The 15,457-nt window shown below is 52.6% G+C and overlaps 1 long non-coding RNA gene across 2 annotated transcripts; it reads left to right on the top strand.

Moving 5' to 3' along the window:
• Positions 1 to 7,620: 7,620 nt before the first annotated feature.
• LOC147572526 (uncharacterized) lies at positions 7,621 to 13,075 on the top strand. Of its 2 annotated transcripts, none has more exons than XR_015246353.1 (3): positions 7,621 to 7,746; positions 12,429 to 12,516; positions 12,646 to 13,075. It is a non-coding gene; the product is annotated as an uncharacterized LOC147572526 (long non-coding RNA). The 2 variants fall into 2 exon arrangements; XR_015246352.1 differs by lacking the exon at positions 7,621 to 7,746 and adding an exon at positions 11,340 to 11,475.
• The last annotated feature ends 2,382 nt before the right edge of the window (positions 13,076 to 15,457 follow it).

Below are 15,457 nucleotides of genomic sequence, written 5' to 3' on the forward strand. Positions count from 1 at the left end.
TTCCACGCTCCACCCCAGCAAGCTGCCCCTCCCCATCTCTGTGAGGACCCGGCTTCCGTGCCCACAATTTCCACTGAAGGTGGAGTCTGCCTCAACCTCTATAGTGGAGCCCGCTTTCAGGACTGTAGGACATCGTTCACCACAAGAGGTCTTAGTGCCCAATCTGTCATCACCCTGGAATCACAGGCATCGGACCATAACTTCTGCTGGGTAATTACCCCTGTGCGGTCGATGCGATATCCTCTCCATGTGACAATCAGCTCAACGTTTGGCTTCTTATGTGATAAAGGCTGAGAAACAATGGTTGCAAAATAACTGTTGCTCCGATCTGTTTGCTCAGCAGTCCCTTGAGACTCAGCTCGAGTGTCACCTCCTCCAAGGAGCCTTCCCTGAGTTCCCTCTCCCAAACCCAGGTTAGATGCCCCTTGGGGTTTCCCAAGTGTTCAGAGCTGACCTCTGTTAAGGTGCTTACTGTGTACTACAATGACTCTCCATGGACGCGCTCCTTCCTTCTAGACTCCAGGCCCTTTGAGGGCAAGAGCATCCTACTCAATTTTGTATTTCCGGTAGCTGGCATGGTACCTGGCATAACAGGTGCCCAATAATTATGAGAGCAAGAATGAGTCAACAGTTGAACGACTTCATGAGTAGATGTAAACTGTGGTTGATGCTGGAGGTTTTGGAGTTCGTCACAAGGAAGAACATCCTACCTAGTGGAGTTCCAGAGACAAGGAGGCCAAGAAATCCATTATCTGGAGGTTTTTTGGTTTTTTGTTTTTGTTTTTTTAATGTTTATTTATTTTTGAGACAGAGAGAGACACAGCATGAACAGAGGAGGGGCAGAGAGAGAGGGAGACACAGAATCTGAAACAGGCTTCAGGCTCTGAGCTGTCAGCACAGAGCCTGATGCGGGGCTCGAACTCACGGACCGCGAGATCATGACCTGAGCCGAAGTCGGATGTTTAACCGACCAAGCCACCCAGGCGCCCCTACCTGGAGGTTTTTAAGAAGGAACGACATGCCATCTGCCTGATCTGAGCTAATCCTGGGTTTAACCAAGCCTGGGGACAACGCTGTGGGTCTCTGATGCCATTGGGAGATACTAAGGTACTAAGCAAGAAAGTGAAGAGTAGGGTCAATGTCTCTCCCTCTAAGAACTCAGCCTCTTCCCTCATCTGTTTCTGAGGCTGCCTGAGGCAAAACAAATGTCAAAATCTTAAAAAAAAAAACCTTTGAAATAGGAAATCTTGGGTGGAGTCTCTACTTATCGTTGACAATATACTTTCTGAAGTTCCAGATACTATGATAAAGGTTTTAGTTATGCTGTTGTATTTGAGCTATGACAATTTGAGGGATTAGTATCATTATCCTCATTTTATAGAAGAGGAAACAGAAGGTCAGAGAGGCTTAGTAACCTACCCAAGGTCACATAGGTAGAAAATAGCACTATGAGGTTTCAAACCTAGTTTCCTCACTCTAGAGCCTGTATTTTCTCTTCCAAAACCTAGAGTTCATGGCTCCTGGACCTCCCCCTTTTTTCCATCCCTATTCCCTAGGTCCACTTTCCCTCTCTTAATACAGAGGATGGACTCAACCTGTGAGCTAACTAAACAGCTTCCCTGACTTAGGGAAACTGGGATTTTCCGAGTCGTTTCTGCCTCTTGTAGACACCAAGGAAAAATGACATTTTTGCTAAACATTCTTCACTTTTCTTGAACTCCGTTTTCCTAAATGCCTTGGAGGCAGTTCAAGTCAAATGGTCTGATCTCATGTTTTAAGACTGTATTTTGAGACTGAGGACAAAGGTGGATAAGACTGCCTTTAGCTCTTGGGGGAGTATGGCAGTATGGTAGAAATTCCTCATGTCATGTACCTGCTTAAATGCCTCCCCTAACCCTGACGCATATTTACGTGGTCAATTTGCTGTCCTCCTATCAGGAAGCTTAACTCATGGATCCAAGATGGGGTCAGAGGTGGATATTTTTTGCTTTGTCAGCTTCTGGTAACAGCACTTTGACTTTTATTTGAAAAACTACTGCCCCTCCACCCTCCGATCTTGTAGTGTGGGAGCAGATGATCCCACACCTGACTCTAGGAGTGGGGATGTAAACCCGAACTGGGCAGTAAGACTCAAATCTGGGACTTTGGTCAAAATTCCTTCCAGTAGAATGAAAGCTAGTAAGGTTAACACCTGGGGTTCCTGGGACTACCTTGCCAATGTCTGCCGGAAAGTGGAGCCAATGTAGATGAAAGTCTAACTATACGTTGGAAAGAAATCGGTCTTGACCACGCTGAGAGCTCTGTGTGAAGCCAGCCTGATATATTCACAGATTTAGCTCAAGCCGGGGACAGTTGTGTTTCTTTTCATTGCGATGAAAAAAAAAATCCTGACTAATTTTGGACTTGAGACCCATACTCATTAAAATATGTATATTGTTTCTTTCCACTAGTCCCAGGGAACAAGAGTGAATTTCTCCTCCTCCCCACCTCTCCTGTTATACACTGACCATTTTTTACTTCCTTGCCCCTTCTGAGTTTCCCTGGAGTTTGGTTTAACCTGATTTCGTCAGGAAAAGCATGGTGGAATGTGTCAATGATGGAGGAAGGCCAAGCCTTCAGGCAGTACTGTCCTGATAGGACAAGCAAGGCCATGGGGATTCAGAGGCAAAGCAGCGTGCCTTAGGAGCCCTCCTTTTGAGGTGACCCCAGCCTGCATTGAATCCCAGGAACAGCCCTAAGGATGTTAGGTTACCAGGGTTAGGTAGGGGAATGGCAGTTGGTCAGTAGACAATCGTACATCCTCCTGAGAAGTTGTCCAGGCTGTACCTTCTCATTCTCAAGACCGAACAACTATCTTCTTTGCCTCGAGACCCTGGGACACGTGGAGGCCTTGCTCCCCTCCTTTTCAATCCAAGGCTCCTCCCGTTCAGAGAATCAGCGGGGGGAGATTTTACCCACAAGTGCAAAGGGACTTCAGCCGGTGTTGTCATCAAATCTCAAGGCCACATCTTAGGTCACAGATTTCTCTACCTGTCAGGTAAGATATTGCTATAATGCATGAAGCCAAGAGGACAATGTGCCAGTCACTCCTGTTTGCTCCCTCCCTCTCTTCCCTGGCACCTGCACCCATCTTGGCTTCTGGCCAGCCCCAGTTTTTGAATTACCACTGGGAGAAGCAGGGCTTGTATTAATTACCTCCACAGTATTCTTCCCCTCTGGCCTCCTCTTCTTCATGTGGAGATTCTGTGCTTAGATGAGAGGAAGAACATCCTATCCCAACTAGCAAATGCCTGAGGGAGGCAAGCTGAAGAATGTTCCAACCTAGGATTAATGAGGCAGCCCCGCCTGCCAGGCTCCTGTGTCCCCTCTTAGAGCCCCTTCCAATCCGACAGGGGACCAGTGCTTTTTCAGTCTTTCGCTTCATTCTGGCCCAGTCCACAGTGCCTCCCCAAGGCTGGATGCCCCCTTGGCTGGGCTCCTTCTGCATTTGAACTGTTCTCCCAGTGGCCACCACTTCTCATAGGCTCCAGACAATTGGCTGTCTGTCTGCTATGCCCTATTAAGCTGATTAGATCCCCGGCACCAACTCCTTTCATGTTAGCACAGGGAAACGTGTTCGCTTGGACTGTATTCGTAGCCTGTCTGAAGTTTTCCCCAGCCAACCCCCTACAGCAGCACCTCTGTTGCCGTCTCAGTCTGGTTCTATCTGGTTATTTCTTTTCCTACGTGGCCCCCGTCACTCTGAACTAGATCACTATCGCAGAATGCAGTAAGGTGAACGGGGGAAAGGCTCTGGACCCCTCTGCAGGGCACATGCCTTTGTTCCGGCTGTGTGGTGGGAGGCCCATGCACACTCACTCATCCATCCCTGATTGACCAGCAGCACAGAGCAGCAAGGGTGGCCTGGACTCTGAGAGCCACTGATAGCTTGAACCCCACACACTGATCTCAGCAACCTAATGCTCTAAGCTCAGCTCATTCACTCATTCAAAACAGCATTAGTGTTAGGTGTGTGCCTAGCTTTGTCATAGCCACAGGAAGAGTTATGGAAGGCTGTGGTGTCAGGGTTGATGCAGGCCCTGACTCTTTCAAAAGTCTGGACTTGGTCATCTGGCCTCCCAGGGGATGGCTGAAACCGAGGCAGGAAGGCCAGAGCTTTGGGGGATCTCCCCTCCAAAGAGTGTCAGAGTTGAGGTCAGTCTAATCGAAGCCAAGGGCTCTTGCCAGGGGCAGTGGAAGACGAAGAAAGAACGGGGCCCTTCCCTCCCCCCTCCCCCCTTCCCCCCCCCAACTTTGGATAAATCAAGAACTCGGCTATCAAAATAAGTCATGTGTATTGCTAAACCCCTCTACACAGATGAACTCATTTAATTCCCAAACAAGGCGATGCAGTCAGCGTTTAGATCATCCCCATTTTTGAAGATAAAGAAACTGAGCCTCAGAGAGTGTAAGGTCTCAGAACTGGGTCAGGATTCGAAATACTTGGTGCCCACCCCACCCCACACTGTCACTGGGCCCTCTTTCCTGTGGGTCCTGGTGACTCACACTCTTGCTTGGCAGACGTTGTGGTTTTTGATAACTCGGTAAATGAAGTCATCTTCACGCTGCTGCTTGTGCTTGTGCTGTGCCCACTGGCCCCTTGTCCCTGTGCTCCTCGGGCTCCTCGCTGCTGGGCTGGAGCTCTGCAGCCAATGGTGCTGTTTTATTATTATTATTATAGTCTTCTTTGAAAGAATCTGGACTGGGTTCCCCAGGAGCTGTGCCAAGGCCATTTAAATGACATGCTCGGTTATCCGAGGAGTCTGTCTTATATATCAAGGACCAGTGTTCTTATCTCAGGGTGAGTTTCCTGCCTTCCTGGAGCCTCCGACGCTCACAGTACTTGGGGTAGACTTGCATCTTTCCATTTGAAGCCTTAAGCCTGGTATGTCAGCAGCCTGATTATCATCCCAAAGCCCTTTACCTTCTTCTCCACGTCCTCCTAGCCCTTAAGAATATGACGCCTTGGTTGTCAGTGTCAGTCTCCCAGAACCCCCAGGGTGAGTGTGCAGGTAGGAGCACGCTGTGTCCCTGGCCGGGGAAGATGTGGAGGGAAGTCATAGCAAGGAAAGCTGAAGGCGGCTAACGTAGACTGAATAACTTCTTTTTTTTTTTTTTTTAATTTTTTTAAATGTTTGTTTCTTTTTGAGAGAGACAGAGACAGAATGCGAGTGGGTTAGGGGCAGCGAGAGAGGGAGACACAGAATCCGAAGCAGGCTCCAGGCTCCGAGCTGTCCGCACAGAGCCCGACGCGGGGCTCGAACGCACGGACCGCGAGATCGTGACCTGAGCCGGAGTCTCAGGACTCCGGACTGAGCCACCCAGGTGCCCCTTCTTTTTTTTATTTTAAGTTTCTTTATTTGTTTTGAGAGAGAGAGAGAGCGCGTGCGAGCAGGGGAGGGGCAGAGAGAGAGAGGGAGGGAGAAAAATCCCAAACTCAATCCCACGAACTGTGAGATCATGACCTGAGCCGAAAGCGAGTCAGACACGTAACTGACCGAGCCCCCCAGGCGCCCCTGTACCGAATAACTTCTCTGACCTAGGGCACGGTGCCTCCACACATTGTAAGGTTTTATCACAGCAGAACAGCAGTGCTCTTGGCCTCATTTTGCCCTTGAGGAGATAGACAGAGGTTGGAGTAACCTACCCATCGAGGGCAGAGCCAGGCTTCTCTTGATCCCGAAGTGGTTTTAACCCTTGTGTCACACTGCGTCGCCCTTGAACTGTATCCATTAGACGCCGGGGAATGACCGACGGTGCCAAGCAGGAAACTAAGATGCTAAAGGAGGGTTTTCGAAGATTCATCTTACAGCAGCGGGTGGGCTTGGTGGGGAGAGAGGCAAGGCCAGAGCTGTGGGGACGAGTTTGGAGGTTACTTCAACAGTACCGCCCTGAAGCCCCTCCAGGGGGGTGGCAGGAGCAGAAATGAGGGACGGTTGCAAGGGACACCGAGCTCCTGGCAGCCGAGTCGTCCCAGATGTGAGGAGGACACCCTTCCTTCTCTCTGCTCATTTGGGGTCCCGCTGGCTGTTGGTGGCCGGTGCCACGGGTGACACCCAGGTGTCGCTTCTGCTCAGGTGAGTTCATCCGGGAGCAGAGGAGCACAGAGATGATGCGTTGCTCTGCCCCCCGGCAGGGCTGGTTGGGAGCCCTTCCTGGGCAAGGCCTACGCCTTTGAAAGGTCTGTTTATCCAGCGCGGAAGATGGAGTCATGTGTGCTCAATAAACCGTAATTGGCGGTGGTGAGCTCACAGCGTCTCTAAAGGAGAGAGTGAGCAACCGTCATTTACGAGCAAACTCCTCCCCTCAGCTGGAGGAAGGAGATGCGCCTAATGACTCTTTCCTTACTGATGGGGAAACCAAGGCTCAGAGGCCCCACAGCTTTCCCACGGTGGCCTGGAGAGCCAGAGGGCAGGGCTGGCGTTCAGATGTGCAGTCTCCGTCTTTGACCTGGAGTCCCGTCGCTTGCCCCAGCTCTCCTCTCTTTGGTGCCCGAGAAACAAGGGGAATTAATGACCAGCCTTCCCTCAAGCATGGTAGTTTACCGTTCACAAAACAGCTTCCGGCCCATGATTGCATTTGACCCTCACAGCAACTGGGTATTATTATGTTCCCTTTGCAGATGGAGAAACTGAGGCTCGAAGAATCTAAGGCTGTGCCCGTTCCTCTGTGAGCAATAGAGCTGGGATTCAGAATGAGGTTTTCGGACTCCAAGTCCTCGCCTCTTCCCAGGAGCCATGGGAATAAGGAAGCAAATGGAAAACAGAATAGCAAAGAGGAGAGAGAAAGGGGTCAGTGGAGGGGGGGGGGAGGGTGGCAGACACAGCTTAGCTGATGCCTCGGGGCCTTCGGATTAAACATAGTAAAAGCTTCTCGACATTAAAGACTGTTCACTCCAGGCGTGAGCTACTTGCGGGAATCGGTTTATCCGCCTGAGGAGTGAGTGTGGTTCTTCCTAGAGGGAGATGGACGGAAGAGGTGACTTCTGGAAAGTCTCCTTGTTTCCCACCCACGCATCTTGTGAGGAAAGAAGCAAGAGGAACAGGAAATGAATGTCAACAGCTGTCTTGTAGTGCGGAGTGAGAGAGCGTTTGCATGGATGCCCGGATGGGGGAACTGCGCATCTATCTACTCAGGTAACACCCTCCCTATCCCATGGTCCGTTGACAACTCTCTCTTCCCCTGCCCTTTAATGCATCATTATCTCATTGATGGCCATTGATGGCCATCCCATTATCTCATTACAAATGGCCATCCCAGCCCAAGAGGAAACCATAGGTGTAGCTTAAGAAGCTGGGAAGTAACTTCCTTTGTCCCAGAGGGTTGAGGAATGGATGGAATGGAATGTCTCTTCCCACCTGTCCCCTGGTTGGCTTGAAGTCTCTCAAGCCCTGCTCTGGATGAAGAGTCAGGACTCCTGGGTCCCAAGCCCGGGGGAACAGCCATCCTCCCACAGGGGGGTAGATATGGCTTTTGTGGTTGGGTTTAGAAAAGTAAAGAACCTAGAAGGGCCCAAGAGACTAAGAAGTCTACTGACTTGGGTTCCCTTTACTCTGCTCCTTCTTTGCCCACCTTTCAGAGAAACATGGCAGCGGGAGCCCCGTGAAGCTGGTGAGAGGTAAGGCCAAAGGGTTGGAGATGGTCCACATCAGGCTGTTTCTTGGCTCCGTGCTCAGCCTCAACCACCACTTCTCACCACTTGAACCAGTAAGTCTGTCCCACAGGCCACAGGGGGGTCTTGGCATAGATAACTCAGAGGTCTGGGTATTCCCACCCTGTGTTCTGGGTCTGCCCAAGGTATAACACAGCATCTGTAGATCGTAGACACTCACTAGATATCTGATGAAGGAGTGAGTGAAATAATTCGCTGTGATCTTGAGCAGATTATTTCCCCTTTCTAGATCTTAGTTTCCACACCTGTAAAACGGGGATTATAATTCTGACCCTGTCCATCCTTCCAAGCCATCCTCCCACCCTTAGGAGCAAATGAACAGATGGACGTGAATGTTGTTTATACGCCGCAGGTTTTTGGGCCACACCAGGGACGACACAGCAGTTGGCATCTGAGCCGCCTCCACTCTGCCGCTCTTGTGCACCTGCTGTATGCGAACCAGGTCGCCGCTCACCTACCCCGCTATACTCCACACCTGGTGGACCCTGTTATGCTCCCCCTTGAAATGTGGCTGTCCCATGTCTTCTGCCTTTGGGGATCCATGTCCTACGTTAACCTACCAGGGATACCATTTGCCCTTCTTGAATGCCTAATATGTGCCAAGCATTTAGAACATGATCTCCTTCGATTCTCACGTGAGTCCTCTGTGGGACTCACGAGTGAAGGGAACTATCCAAGGGGGCTCAGCATTGAGTGGTAGAACCGAATTGTATCCAGGTCTCTGTCTGATCCCGCTGCAGGGGGGCGGGGAGAGGGGGCTCTGACCTTCTGGTTGTGCTTCCTGGTGGTTGATAGCCTGTGGGGGGCGGGCACTCACTGCAGCAGAGAGAACACAACAGTTAGAGATGACAGGCCTGTGTTCAAGCTTTAGCGCATACTAAACTGGGTGTCCTCAAACAAGCTATGTCCTATGTCACCGTATTAGCTCTCCTGATCTTGTACTTGTGAGGATCAAAAGCAGGGGTGTGTTCACACCACGTAGTTAGCGGGAAAGTGTCCCTCAGATATCGATAGGATTTTTACAGATCTTCTAAATGTGTTGGTGTCGCAGAAAGAAATGGCTATAGTGGGGGGATTTCAGAGTCCATGGCACGCTGGTGTCATACTGTGGGGAAAGGTGTCTTTTAAAGTTCCTCAGATCGGGGCACCTGGGTGGCTCAGTTGGTTAAGTGTCCAACTTCGGCTCAGGTCATGATCTCACAGTTGATGGGTTTGAGCCCTGCGTCGGGCACTGTGCTGACAGCTCAGAGCCTGGAGCCTGCTTCAGATTCTGTGTCTCCTCTCTCTGTCCTCCCTCCGCTTGTGTTCTCTCTCTCTCTCTCTCTCAAAAATAAATAAACATTAAAAAAAAAAATAAGGTTCCTCAGGTCACATTAGGAGAACAACTCTTTGGTCCACCTTTTGTTAGGAAGGGCTCTGTCCTCAGTCTCCCCAAGGTCCTAACCTAGGACAGAATCCTAACCTGTGCTGGAGCCTGAGCGCAGATCCACTCTGTAAATGAATCTGCACTTCCTTTCTCCCTTGATGAGCTGGCCCACCTCTGGGGAGAGCACCCCAGCACTTGGAGGTTCCCTCCCTGCCTCCATTCCCTGCCCCCCCCCCCCCCCCCCCGGGGGCCTGATGCTGGAAAAAGAAACAGCTCAGTTATAAACTCATCCCAGCTGGGCCTCTTCATGGAAACACTGACAGACCCTTCAAGACTAGCTGCCAGCCCAGTGTGCCTTTCCAACCCCCTGGCTCTGAGCTAAATATAGTGGTAGGAGGGAAGGTGGGGTGGGTTTGCGGGGTGGGGAGGGACTCAGGAGAGGGAGGGAGAGAGCATGGAGGAGAATGGGAAGGGAAGGGTGGAGGGAGAAAGGAGGCAGCGATCACTTAGGGAGAGACAAAGAAAGAGAAGGGAAGGTGGAACAGAAGCTGAAGAGGTGGGGAGGAAGAGGCGCATGCAGGAGTTGCAGGGAAGGAGATGGAGACCTCCTCAGCTCTGTTTGGGTGAAAGGCGTGAGCGTGGGGGGTGGTTTGGGGGTGGTGGTGCACAGGGTGACACACAGGGGGCTCCAGGCTGGCGCCCGGCCCACATACCCCAACCAACCCTGGGCGACTGCTTACCTGCTGCAGCGATTAGAACAGAGGCAGCCGCCTCTCTGCATCCCTGCCTGCCGCTTCCCCACATCCTCATCCGGAGCCAGGCCTGCCATTAGCTGAACCCCAGGGCAGCACTTCAGGCAGCTTAGGGTCCCTCGGGTCTGCCGGTGGCCTTGGGTGGGTGGGGGGAGCACTTCCTGGTAATGGAGGTGGCTGGTGCCCTCTGAGTGGGTTTCCAGCACGGTTGAGCGAGAGGGTGCAGCCTCAGAGACTCTGGGGAGAAATCTGCTTCCCGGCTTCCAACACCAGCCTGGCCTTGGCCGTGGGGGTAACAGGCAGGTTGAAGCGCTGACTTGGAACCCAATCAGGAGGGTCTGACCCAGCCGAGCAGAACCAGACCAGGCTGGCAGTGTGAGTGGGGGGTGGGGGGGGGTGGCGGTGGGGGTGCTGAAGCCCCAGCACAGGGGAGCGGAGGCAGGAACTGGGGGGCTATCAGAGAGGTTTGGGAAACTCACTGCACTTTGGTCTAAAGTCCAAAACCATGCTCACATCAGATGCAACTAGGTTTGCTTTCCCATCAAGTCCTTTGGAGTCTATGGCTCTGACCCCTCGGGATGTGGAGTGAGGCTCTGATCAGGGCCCCTGACTCCCTGGGGCAAAAGGTGGATTTGGGGTGTGTGTGTGGGGGGGGGGGAAGGGTGGCCAGGGTTTGCTGCTCTAAGTGAGCAGCGCTTAATAGCTGCTCAGTAAACATTTGGGGGCGGTGGTGTGGGGCAGGCATATTGAAAGCCTCAGGGGAAGCAGGCAACAAACTCGCCCCTCTTCCTCATCCCAGTCCCTTCTCACAGATTCTGGGAGGCAGAAAGGGGTAAGGGAAGAGGGGGAAAGAGGCAAGAGGCGCGTGCTCGCGCCAGCAGGAGAGCACAGGAGGAGATAGATAAACGAGCCTTGTCACCCTTCTCCCAGGCTCCACGAGAGCGGAACAGTTCCTGTCCCCCGCGGGAAGATCAGCCATTATTTATGAGCTGTCTGGAGGGGGCACTGCAGGTATATCCAGCTTGGCTCCCCTCCCCCACTGGGGCAGGGGTGGGGGAGGAGCTGGTGGTGCCCGGAGGCTTGTGCTTTCTTAAAGGCACAGGAGGCCGCCGCCCAGCCCACACGGGAGCCCCCGGGCAGCTTCCAGTCGGAGGAGAGAGGTGAAGCCCTCCGATGGCAAGTGAGCTGACTGCTTGCGTGCAGGAAGGAGCTTGGGGGACCCAGAGTCCTCAGGGACAGCTCCTCTGGGCTCTGCTGGTGCTGGCCCCACACAGATGGAAACTCACCCGACCAACTGGCACGAACCAAGAATTGCAGGCTGGGGGGATTCGGGAAATGGGTAGAAGTCTGGGTACAAGAGGAAGATGGGATAAAGAGCGCCCTATCCCAGGAAGGGGTGGGGGCGGTCAGGAAATGCCACCCTCTCTTGGTTGGAGAGAGAATACAGGGTGGGAAGTTAGAATGGGGGGGGGTGGCTAGCTAAGGAAAAGTAAGAGGGGGTGATGGACAGCCAGAGGGACAGGCATTAATGGAAGAGGCAGAGAGTGACGGTGACAGAGCTACAGGCAACAGGCCAGAGAGGAGCCCTCCTAAGGAGCAGAAGCGAGGCAGGGGCACAGGAAAAGAACAAAAAGAGGGAAAGGCAGGTGAGAGGAGAGATTTGGGGAGTGGGGAGTGGGGAGAGGGGTGGGCGCCTCAGGCCCCAAGTCTAGCAGGGGAAGGTGGAGTGGGGGCGGGAGGGCCACCTCCCAGCAAAGCAGAGATTGCTGCTTTCATTTCAATCGCTATCAATAATACATTCCCGAGGAGCTGCCTTTGACAGCAATTAAAAAAGCATTTATGCTCCCAGAGAGAAATCAAAATGATTTCCTCCCACCTCCCTACGCTCTCTGGGCAACGGTCCCTAGCGATGATCATCTCCCTGATTGTGCGCAGTCCAAACGAGGGACACATGAGGGAGGGGCTGAACAGGGGCCAGGGAGTATTCTTCACCCCCTTCCCCAGAGGTAGAATATCTGAATGCTTTATACCAGGCTCTGGGTGTGTGGGTGGTTTGTGGGAGATGGGGGTGCAGAGGCTGGGGATTTTAAATATGGCACAGAAACCTTTCCCGATTACCCAGTCTCTGTGAGCCTGCGACGGAGGCCGGCCGCCTCTTCAGCCTGCTGGCTGCAGGTGACCCTTGTCTCTCTCTGCTGAAGTACCCAGATTGGGGAAGGTTGAGCTGTGAGGGATACATTCCAGAGCTGATTTCAATTCAGCAAACCTTTACCAAGCCTCTACCAAGCCTGAGGGTGTTTCAGAAGTGATTAAGAGGGTCTGTGTTTTCTAGAAGCCTATTACCTGGTGGGCAAGAGACACAGTGAACTCCACGAAGAACTGGGGTGTCGGGCAGATGGTGTAAGGAGTCCCTGGGAGCACAGCGCATGGGACGGGAGAGGAATGGGGAGGGCAAGAGGGCCGGTCAATGCGGGAAGTTCCTTCCCAGGCCCGGGGAGCAGGGGAAATGGTCATTGCTCTGTCTCCTCGGTACCTCCATGAGCCAGGCTTTGTGCCGGGCGTCTTGCTTACATTGTCTCTCTTACTTGAACCCTCACAGCTACCCTGCAAGGAAGCCAACACTTTAACAGACTAGAAAACCAAGGGGTAGTGAGGTTCCGTTATCCTTGCTGGAAGTCACACGGCCGGTAAGTGACAGAGCCAGGGTGAAGGGTATCCGTATACCGTTCACCAATCTATTCTGCTTCCCGCTGCTAACGTTGAATTCCAGACCCTTCCTTCCTCGGCGACTTTACCTCTACGAATTTATCCCACAGGTGTCCTTGCAAATGGGCACAGTGACATTACCTAAGCAGTTTCTGGCAGCAAGAACCTTTTTACATAGCAAAAGATCGGAAACAACCCAATGCCCATCACGGGGGACTGGTTACATGGATGGGTAGACCATACAATACTGTGCAGTCTTCGAGAGAAATGATGAACGCTTGATGTATGGATACGGAATACTTCCCAGAACACAGTGTTCAGAAGAAAAGACAAGCACGGGGCAATGTGTGTTAAGATCCTGTCGTTTTTTTGAAAAAGATAGGGGAAAGAATATTCCAGACAATGGGGGTTATTTCTGGGAAGAATAACTGCAGCTTATCAAGAGCGAGAATGGGAGGAAGACTTCATCGAATACGCTTTTGTCGTGTGTGAGTTTGGGGCTTTTTGAAGGCACGACCCATTCAAAATAAAGGAGTAAAATGAAAAATAAGTGTTCTGGTATAAACCTGTTGGATGAAACTAATGTGACATTGTGTGTCAACTATATTTTTAAAAAACGTCCTGATCTAGGCAAGCAGTCTTTTTTCTTTTCTTTAAGTTGCTTTATTGGGGCGCCTGGGTGGCGCAGTCGGTTAAGCATCCGACTTCAGCCAGGTCACGATCTCGCGGTCCGTGAGTTCGAGCCCCGCGTCGGGCTCTGGGCTGATGGCTCAGAGCCTGGAGCCTGTTTCCGATTCTGTGTCTCCCTCTCTCTGCCCCTCCCCTGTTCATGCTCTGTCTCTCTCTGTCCCAAAAATAAAATAAACGTTGAAAAAAAAAATTAAAAAAAAAAGTTGCTTTATTTATTTTGAGAGAGAGAGAGAGAGAGAGAGAGAGAATCCCAAGCAGGCTCCACACTGCCAACGCAGAGCCCGACACGGGGCTTGAACTCAAGAAACGTGAGATCGTGTCCTGAGCCCAAACTCAGGAACCTGAGATTGTGACCTGAGCCAAAACCAAGAGTTGGATGCTTAACTGGCTGAGCTCCCCATCCCCCGCTCCCCAGGCGCCCCAGTGAGGTGCAGTCTTAATGGGTGGACAGGTGGCCGTTCGCGGGAAGCAGGTCGTGAAGGGGCTGCGGGGGTATCGGCTTTAGAAGGACTTACATTTCGATCTGCAGGCTGACATTTAGTAGCTACAAGTCTTCCCACAAGTTACTTAGTCGTTGAGTCCCAGCCGACTCTAGTGGAAATAGGGATTCTCCTTCCTCCCAGGCTCTTCTAAAGAAGTCACACGGTGAGATAGAGTGTCCGTCTGAGCTATATGCTCAGGCTGTGGCAGCTGTGACCACTGTGGTCACCAAGAGAAGGATGCTGGGTGCTTCTCGTGTCTGGGTGTCTGGTCAAGAGTGAGGATGCCTTGCTGGGGCGCCTGGGTGGCGCAGTCGGTTAAGCGTCTGACTTCAGCCAGGTCACGATCTCGCGGTCCGTGAGTTCGAGCCCCGCGTCGGGCTCTGGGCTGATGGCTCAGAGCCTGGAGCCTGTTTCCGATTCTGTGTCTCCCTCTCTCTCTGCCCCTCCCCCGTTCATGCTCTGTCTCTCTCTGTCCCAAAAATAAAAATAAACATTGAAAAAAAAAAAAATTTAAGAGTGAGGATGCCTTGCTGAGAAGGCCTCTCAGATCACCCCTGAGTGTGTCCGTGCTGCTTGGCAATCTGCTGTCGTCCCAGTTGCTGGTGGCTGGGAGGAAGCATGGCGCCTACTTGACCTCCATCAGGGACCTGCAGGCCCCACCCAAATCTCTGGCTGGCCTGAAACCCAGAGAGCAGCACTGGGTCTGCACAGACGCGAAGGCTCTCTCCATTTTCTTTCTTGCAGAGAGCTTTGGATTATCCTCAGAGACCTCTCTATCCAGCCTAAAGGCATCGACGCCTTTCCTGGAGGCTGTGTTTTGTGGCATCCAGCGTGGGAAGGAGAGAGAGCCAGAGGGGGGGTCAGGGCCACCTGGGGGACTCGAGTCAGAAGGCCTGTGTCCTCAGCCTCAGTTTCCTCATCCGTAGAATGGAGTTGCAGCTGTGTTAGCTGTGGACGCAGGAAAGCCACACGGAGCATGCTTTCATTGTCTTAGGATGGTTGGGATGCAAACACTTGGGGAGACCGGCAAGTGAGTAGACAAACCCTCAGATCAGGCCCATCAAGCCCAAACAGGATCAGCCAGGGGGTTCAGAGCATGAGGAGACTGGTTGGTGCTGCTCCTGCTGCCTGGAAGGGGCCTCTGGGTGGGCCGGTGAGCAGTGGGGGGAAGGGAGGCTGAGTGGGTTGGCCGCAGAGACTTTTCTGGGGCTTTCCTCTAGTCACTCAACAACAGGAACGGGTGCCCCTTTGAGTGTTTCTACTGGGAGATTCTGAGAAAAGATAAGACATGGGTGGCCCCATCCTCGAGAAACCCTCAGGCGGATGCGGTGGTAGAGCTCATTGAGTCATTCAACAAACACTCACGGAGCCACTTGTGAACATGTAAAAGATGCCCAGGATGGGTCAGCCATGGCCCCTGCTCTCTAGAAGCTCATAGTGGGGCAGGGAAGACCATTCATAGCTCACAAGGCTCTCTTTTCACAAGAGGAGATTGTGCCAGTTGATTGTGTAAGAACTGAAGGAATGTGGGGGGGGGGGGGTCCGCGCTCAGGGCCAGGGAGGCTTCCTGAGGAGGACGGGGCCCAGCCAGCGGGACAAGAACCAGGAGGCCCGCTGAGAGGGGTGCGGGTGGCCCGTGCAGAATGCGGGAGAGCAGGTGTCCCTTTGGGACTGTGATGTGCATGTGATGAGCTGGAGAAAAGAGCGCTGCTGGTGGGTAGGCTGGTGCCCTGGGGGTGCCGGGGGTTCT

The sequence above is a fragment of the Puma concolor genome, chromosome E4, assembly GCF_028749965.1.
Source record: "Puma concolor isolate L17-30 chromosome E4, mPumCon1.1.hap2, whole genome shotgun sequence".
In the NCBI taxonomy this organism is placed as follows: Eukaryota; Metazoa; Chordata; class Mammalia; order Carnivora; family Felidae; genus Puma; species Puma concolor.